At 40.3% G+C, this 7,555-nt stretch overlaps 1 long non-coding RNA gene across 1 annotated transcript; it reads right to left on the minus strand.

The window, feature by feature from the left end:
* Positions 1-253: 253 nt before the first annotated feature.
* Positions 254-5,578, minus strand: LOC145964153 (uncharacterized). Its single transcript, XR_014436351.1, has 3 exons — positions 4,659-5,578; positions 4,320-4,420; positions 254-1,912 (listed from the first exon to the last, which is right to left on the minus strand). It is a non-coding gene; the product is annotated as an uncharacterized LOC145964153 (long non-coding RNA).
* Between the last annotated feature and the right edge of the window lie 1,977 nt (positions 5,579-7,555).

Consider the following 7,555-nt stretch of genomic DNA (forward strand, 5'->3'; position numbering starts at 1 on the left):
GTATAATAAGAATAGTATCTCTTCGATCGTAAATGGTGTTCGCTTCGAATATCTGATGGTTCTTGGGGTTTTGAGAAAAGAAGAAAAAATGATAACATGACATATGTTTGAATAGCAAAAAGAATTATGGACCTTTTTTTATTCTAATATGAATGATTTTATTATTACAATTTATACCGCAATTTATAATGCATCTAATTTATATCCGAAGACAAATAAATCTTCGTCTCGATACATTTTCGACGGATTCGTTTTTTCGTACAATAGAGTAAAAACCTCATTTTATAGGTATCATATTAGAGGATAAGATAGATCGCATGTACATACATTGCATTCACCAAGGCTCATCACTATGATGTTATTGATGAATAAGCATCCAGACAGCGCCATTTCATATTCCATAGTCTCGTGGAATTTCTCGCGGAATAACTGTGTGTATCCTTACATGCAGAGAGCAGGAAATAAACATTAGAGGAGATGATGCTCTGATAAATTGTGTCGAAACTGTGGTATTCCATTTCTACGCGACGCGAATTAATTCTGAAAATTATTTCTCTGGATTGCATGCTTTAATAAATACATTTGTGTTAACAAATAATTTTATACATATATGGAAAGAGAAAGAGAAAGAGAGAGAGAGAGGGAGAGAGAGAAGACTCGGACCAGGACCAGTAAATTCAAATTAAATGATAAAATGTAAAATTCCTTCTGATAAAGCGTATCGGATTTTTCGGGCACTCTTGTACGACAATTAACTCGCGGGGCCGAGTATCGACAATAAACTTTTTGACATCTGACATTCAATTTTCACGATTGTCTCCCGCAGTTTTATGCAGTATGCGGCCTCATTGTTTGTCAGTCTTTATTGCGAGTACATGTATTGTGCGTGCATTGTGACGTGATTTCCCCGTTATTTTTCCACATGCCAAGTCTCGCAGTCGAAATTTCCGACGGGCATTGTATCCAAATATCGATGACGCGCAAAGTGGAAACTTCGCGTTCAGTGTCACGCAAATCGTCGATATTTGTGAGCGTGACAGACGACCACTCTTCTTCAAGTTATCCCATTTTATTCCCGTATAATCTCGCGATTCTTGACTCCTCGAAAATATTTGTTTAACAAATGCATATGTATTCGGCATCAAAATGACAGCAGCTCTTTATTCCACGAATTTGCAAACCAATATGAAAGATTAATATGATTGTCAATATTAACATTATTGTATTAATATTATGTATGATATTATTATTGCATTCTATGGCTATTCGCATGAATTATATCTATACTATCGATAATATTTGTAGTTCATATGTCAATATATACCGCACATAATTAGTCTTTTATGTCTACACATAATAAATTAATTATTTTTAAAAAATCTATTTTTTCTCCTTTTTCTTTGACATAAAGAATTTGCCTTTTTTTCAATATAAAGGCTACGCAATGATCGGCGTTAGCAGAATGCGTTATTTCTATTAATAAAATCTCTCCATTATATTTCTCCGTCTCCTACACTTTATTGCGAATACTAATACTCTCGTTCATCTTAATGATTCCCCGAAGGGAGAAAAGTGCGCACCCCGCGATAATATTAACATTCCAATTTCTCGACGATCGGAAATTTCTACCTAGCAATTTTAATCGTTTCGATAAGCATCTCAATTCAGGAATCCAAGCAGAAGAGAGCGAGAGCGCCGCGTTCGATCACTACCATAAATCCGAGAGAGTGGCGTTTCACTGCTTCGTTGCTCCACGATCCGATGCTCATTATATCAGCATTGTGGCCGTCGCTATTCCATATTCTCGGCGTTAAGTCGTATAGAATTTCCAATGGCAATAGAATTGGAATCCGCTGCGAGAGAGAATCAGCTCCGTGACCGTTGAATAATTCTCGTTTCATAGCGCGCGCGCCTAGAACAATATAACCAGGATTTACACCCCTTCCTCTTCCCCCCCTCCCCCGAGCAGAAGTCGAAAATTTCTGTGACGCGTGTTTGCACGTCGCATTTAACGCTAAATGTCAATAAATGCGAGGCTCTGTTTTCCGTTCGTATGTGTACGAGTTTAATTCACCGGATTGGATTTCGATCGTCGCGAGATAAGTCAACGCCCTCGGTCGTATAATAGATGATGATCGACATAGTAATTTCGATTAAAGGGAACTGCCAGTCAAACTTCGTGTCCATTACGCGAATTGCCCTCTGTGTGCAGTTTGCAATCTGTCGATACGTAAAATCAAATTCGTAGAAACGTGGCGGAAATGGGATACGTTGGATACAATTTTCCGCGAGATACATTTAATCGACGCGTCGATATATAAACTCGACGATTGGCGCAATTTTGCGCGCGAATTGCCGATGCCTCTTTGATAATTCGTTGTAAGAAAAAAAAAAAAAAAAAATGCAAAGACGAGAATCAATTTCAATAACGTTAATTTTCGATAATCAATCATAATATCGACAAATTTCCAGATCACTCGTCCGGATGACGTTTTAATTTTATCTACACCGACTGCATTTTCCCACCGATTTCCCGTAGATTGACATGTGCGAGAAGCACATGATTGCGCAAATTGGACGGATCGGATTAATATCTCAGAGCGCACGCATAAACGAATTTTTACTCACGAGTTCCGCACAACTTTATCTCGTTTCGTGTCTAATGAGCTCCGTCGTCGGAACTTTTACACGTTCGATATGAATTTTAAATTTCCATCCCGACTCCTTCTGTCTTACAACCCGCTCGTCGGATATTAGCCGGACGCGCGAGTGCTGCAGCGCCATTTTGCCGCAAAATCACTCTCTTCCGTGTCGTTGCGTTTATACACGCGTCCCTGATTACAATTCTTCTCCGCGAATAAAACGGTATATCTGTTGAATCTGTAAAAATGTGGTTTGTCTTTTATGGAGATGCAATGTTTTTTTTATATGCATTAAAGCTGAAATATTAAAATATCTAAATGTAAAAATGCGTTTGTTACGCATTTACGTTATAACGCGTATTTAAATTTTGATATTTCATATATATCTCACATTGACAGTATTTGAGATAATCATCGTTTAAATAAAAGACGTCGTAAACGAGCGTTCAATGTTCTTCTCGAGATTTTCTACGCCGTCCTTAAAGTTTGACGAGCGAAACGACCCGTATCGCGCATGCAACTTCGGAAATGGATTGTAAAAGACGCACGTCGTCGATATGCATCCGCTATATATGTCGTGGGAGTCTGAGAGCGACGTAAAGCTGCATTTTGTCGAACGCAAATGCGATCCTCTCGCGCGATTCAGGGAAAAATGATGAGAAACTCGTAGGATATCGAGGCGAGAGAGGTGAGAAGAGACTCGTCTTTTGCCGTTGTTCCAGGCGTAGAGCGTCTCGATTGTCTATCGAAGTTTTCAAATATCTTCCAGGAGCCGTTGGGACGCTGGCGAATTTATGTACCTAGCACCTGGGGGAGACTGCACGACTTTTACCGTCTCGTTTGCATACACGTCTCGCGCAAAAGAGCGGAAGCAATGTTATGTTCACGTTCGTCGAAAAAAGTTAAGATATCGAGGAGAGAAGCTTTCGAGCCGATTCCAGAGAAACCGAACTGGCATCGAAAAACATAAATCTAAAAGACTTGTTCAAGGATTTTTTTATAAACTATGTATGTCTAGTGACTGGATCCCTTTCGTTTGTTATCGAATCAACCTATTGAAATCGTCTAAAAATAGTTTATTATTTCTTCTCCAAATTTTCGCAACACATTCGTTCAGTTATGTGTAGAATAAAAATTTTGGAACCGTATTTTTCAACGTTTGTAAAGAGATTATTGTCCTATTCTGAATATTTATCTAAGAGATTTGTGCGAAAGTGAAACCGCTCCGTTCGAAAGAGGATATCGTAAGGCGGATCGAGAGGGTTATGCAAGCAGCTTTGAGAGAATCGGCAGGAACTGATGCTTTTTTAATCGAAAATTAAATCCGCTCCCGTTGTTACGCGATCGGGAAATCTCCGGTGATAATTTATTTCCGGATCTCGCCGTTTTAATGTTGTTCACCAATAGCGACAATATATTAAACAGCGTTTAATCTGTTTCTTGTTGATAAATAATTCAGCCCCATGGATAATATAATATATCGTTGATACTGGTGAAAAATTGAAAGTGGAATTAACGTGCATTAATCATTTTCGCCGTGATTTCTCTCGCAATATCATAAGAAAGAATCATAATAAACATTTGTATCAACTTGTATGAGTGGGTGGTTGAATCACAAAATGAAACGCGAGCAAAGTTGGTCGCAGAGAGACATGTTATACGACAAGATATTCTTACCTTATTAAGACGCGCAGAGAAGAAAATATCCTGTCATGATTTTCCTCAAGAAACCGTGAGACAAGGAAATTAGTAAAATGGTAGATAGGATTGAGTTTCGTCTGAAACATTAATATTCATAAGAATAGCGTGATGCTAGTACAAGAAAATATTTTAATTAAGGTATAAATTTCGTGCGACATTAATTAAACATATTATTTATAGATAGCAATTAAGTGCGAAATAAACAGTCAAACATTAAGATTACATTGCTTTCTCATGTCGTTGATATTTGTCCTTAAAGGAGTGATAAAATAAAAAGAATAAAGCGACTTCTTTCAATCTCTCTCATTAACCTACTTTGCTTCGCTTTCATTTATTTGAGTGGCTTTCCCGGTCGGCGGAAAATGTTTTTCTCTTATCCCTGAACGCCATACTTTCTCGACCGACCAGAATGCTTCACTTTAATTCGATTCATCGTCCAGTCCTATTCATCTACTGTTACTTTGATACCGCCCATGGTACCCGTTTATCGCTTGTCTGCACATCGTTGATGTATAGTGTGCACGAGTTATCGATCTGCGGGCTGAGAAGCCGGCAGACAGCTCCAAGATCCGTGTTCCACGCGGGCCATAACACAATTACGTTAATTGGCCGATGCTTACATTAGTATTAAGTGGAAGTCTGACGAGAGGAACCAAGCCGAGCTCGCATCGTAGTTCGTAGCTGTTTCAGAACTCCTTCGACAGCTCATACGTTCACATAGAGAGACGAAAGCTCGTTGTCTCAGTGGCAAAATGCATCACTAGCAGGAAATCAAGCAAGCAGAGCGAAGCTAAAAAAGCGGAGGGATATTTATTTAATATAATCTGGAATAAATGTTTTATAAGAAATTATAGATATATTACAGGAAAAAACAATAAAAATACAAGGAAGTAGAAAAAGGAAGATATAACTATAGGAACATATTAAAAGTTTGTTAAAACCGATGAGAAAAGCGCGATGAAAATGTGTGGCAACGATAATCGCATCGAAAAATACGGATAAACGAGATTAAGAGAACAGGATGAAGCCGGAGAAAGAGAGTGAGCTACAAAAAGGCCAGCAAGAAATAACGGATGAAGAAAATGTGTTGCGGACTTTGGCTCGCAAAAGGGAATGAAGGATCGAGAAAGATTGCAGATAAAAGGATGCAGATGAAAACGGGAATGGGAAATATGGAGGAAGGTATCGCGCAGGAAGGAAATGCAAATACAGGAAAAGCCTTGCGGTGATGTCGAGAAACGTCACGAAGGAAGAGGATAGAAACAGAGAGAGAGAGAGAGAGAGAGAGAGAGAGAGAAGGAAAGAATGCGAATAGAGCACGTGAAGAGACACTGAGAGAAGGTGTGAAGGAGAGAATGCAGCGGAAGAGAAAGGGGGAAGGGGGTAAGAAGGGTGGTCTACGGTTGAAGGAAGGGTGGTCTACGAGAATGGTTTCGAGGCGAAGTTTGGCGGTTTGGCATCCCTCTACAAACTACTACTACTACGCGTTTCCGTCAGGCTTGCTTCTCTCGAATCACCGTGCACCAGCGCTGATTTCACAGCGCCGTTCGCAGGATAAGCGGAAGTCGGGTCCCCGCAGTACAGCTCTCTCTGATCCTTCGCGATCCCGAACGCAAACTTTCGAACCTCCGAAATTCTCCGGGTTATTCTCAGAGGGAAAACGAGCGCATGCGCTCTCGTGTCGCGAGTCTCCCTAACATCGAGAAAAGAAGCGACGCATCTTTGAAGTTTTCCGACAACCGATATAATTTCCGCTTCTTCATTTTCATCATTTTGATTTAACAAAGAAAGAATTATAAAGAATTAAGAAATGAAATATGCGAAATGTACACAGAAGCTAATAATGTATGTACGATTCGCCAAGAGAGATTAATGATAAATTCAAGGCTCAATCACGTCCCAGCCGCGTCGTAATTAACTCGGAGCCAACAACCGACGGAATGACACTCGATCGTGTCGGCTCGCAAAAAAAGGAACGAGCACGTGCGATCTCTCGTCGTGTCCGCGCGAAATTCGCGCCAATCGCATCGTCGCGTTTAATCGAACGCGCGCAGAGAACCCAGTCGCCCGGATATTCGAATATTCGCGCACGAAGGTCCGATAATCCCCGGCCGGGATCGACAACAGAGCGCCGCCGATTATAATCCAACGTAGTTCCGAAAAGAAACGGCTCGGCAGAGAACGAATCCGGTCTGTCGTTGTAATTGTCGACCGTGTAATTATGGACGCAGCCAATAAACTGTCGACACTTTGACATTGTATCGACATTGCTTCAGGCATCACAGTTGCCGAGATGCTTCTGCCGTCGATACTAATCTGCTGATAGGTACTGTCGATACCTATTTTACGATATCGGCGACATGAGCGCGATATTTGTGCGAAACGAAATTCGGGGTTGGTTCACAGGGGATAACTCAGAATTTATCATCAATTTTTTTCATCGAGTAAAAATCTCAAAGCATCAGTAATTTTCGAGCTGAAAGCTGTCATGGATAAAATCCTGCTCTTCGTTAAATGTAAAAATTTTGGGACGCATAGATTTAACACAGAAATTTAAACCAGATTTTAAATGACGAGCGACTATTAAATTGGTATTAAAAGTATCTGAAAACGTCACTATCGCGGTTTTATTGGACCAATGATCATCCGCTATATGCAATCATCGCAAAATCAAACATCGAGAGTGCATGTCAATGCTGGGGATCAGCCAATCGGATTTCATTGACGCAATCCCCACAAGCGTGCGATCTCCCCCTAATTGTACGGCTAATTCTCTCATTTATTTGAAATCCGATATGTTATCTCGTAATGGCAACAGCGAGCTTACCACTAATGTCGAACTCGATCGACGACGTAATTTCGGACAAATCCGGAAAAACTCGTCGCAATTTTCTGTTGCGGGAATCTCCGTGAGAAATACTATCATCATAATCTTGAATATATCCCGAACGATATAGCAGTCGCGTCGAAATCGCGCGGATTACAAACGTTTGCATTTTTTTAATTCGGTTCGCGAAATATTTGCGCAGACGGCGCAAACCGGTTGAATCAAATTCCACGATGGAAAATGATTTTCGCGATATTGCGAAAACATTCATCTCGCTTAGAATTTTTTCCGTGATTGAAGAGAAATCAATTCGCGCGATGGATATTCTTCGCGTTTGATTTGCGCTCGTTGCTACCGGCGGCGTTTGTCAATTACGTTTCTGATT

The sequence above is a fragment of the Camponotus vicinus genome, unplaced genomic scaffold (assembly GCF_025532165.1).
Source record: "Camponotus vicinus isolate PSW18456_S1 unplaced genomic scaffold, iyCamVici1.0 SCAF_13, whole genome shotgun sequence".
Lineage (NCBI taxonomy): Eukaryota > Metazoa > Arthropoda > Insecta > Hymenoptera > Formicidae > Camponotus > Camponotus vicinus.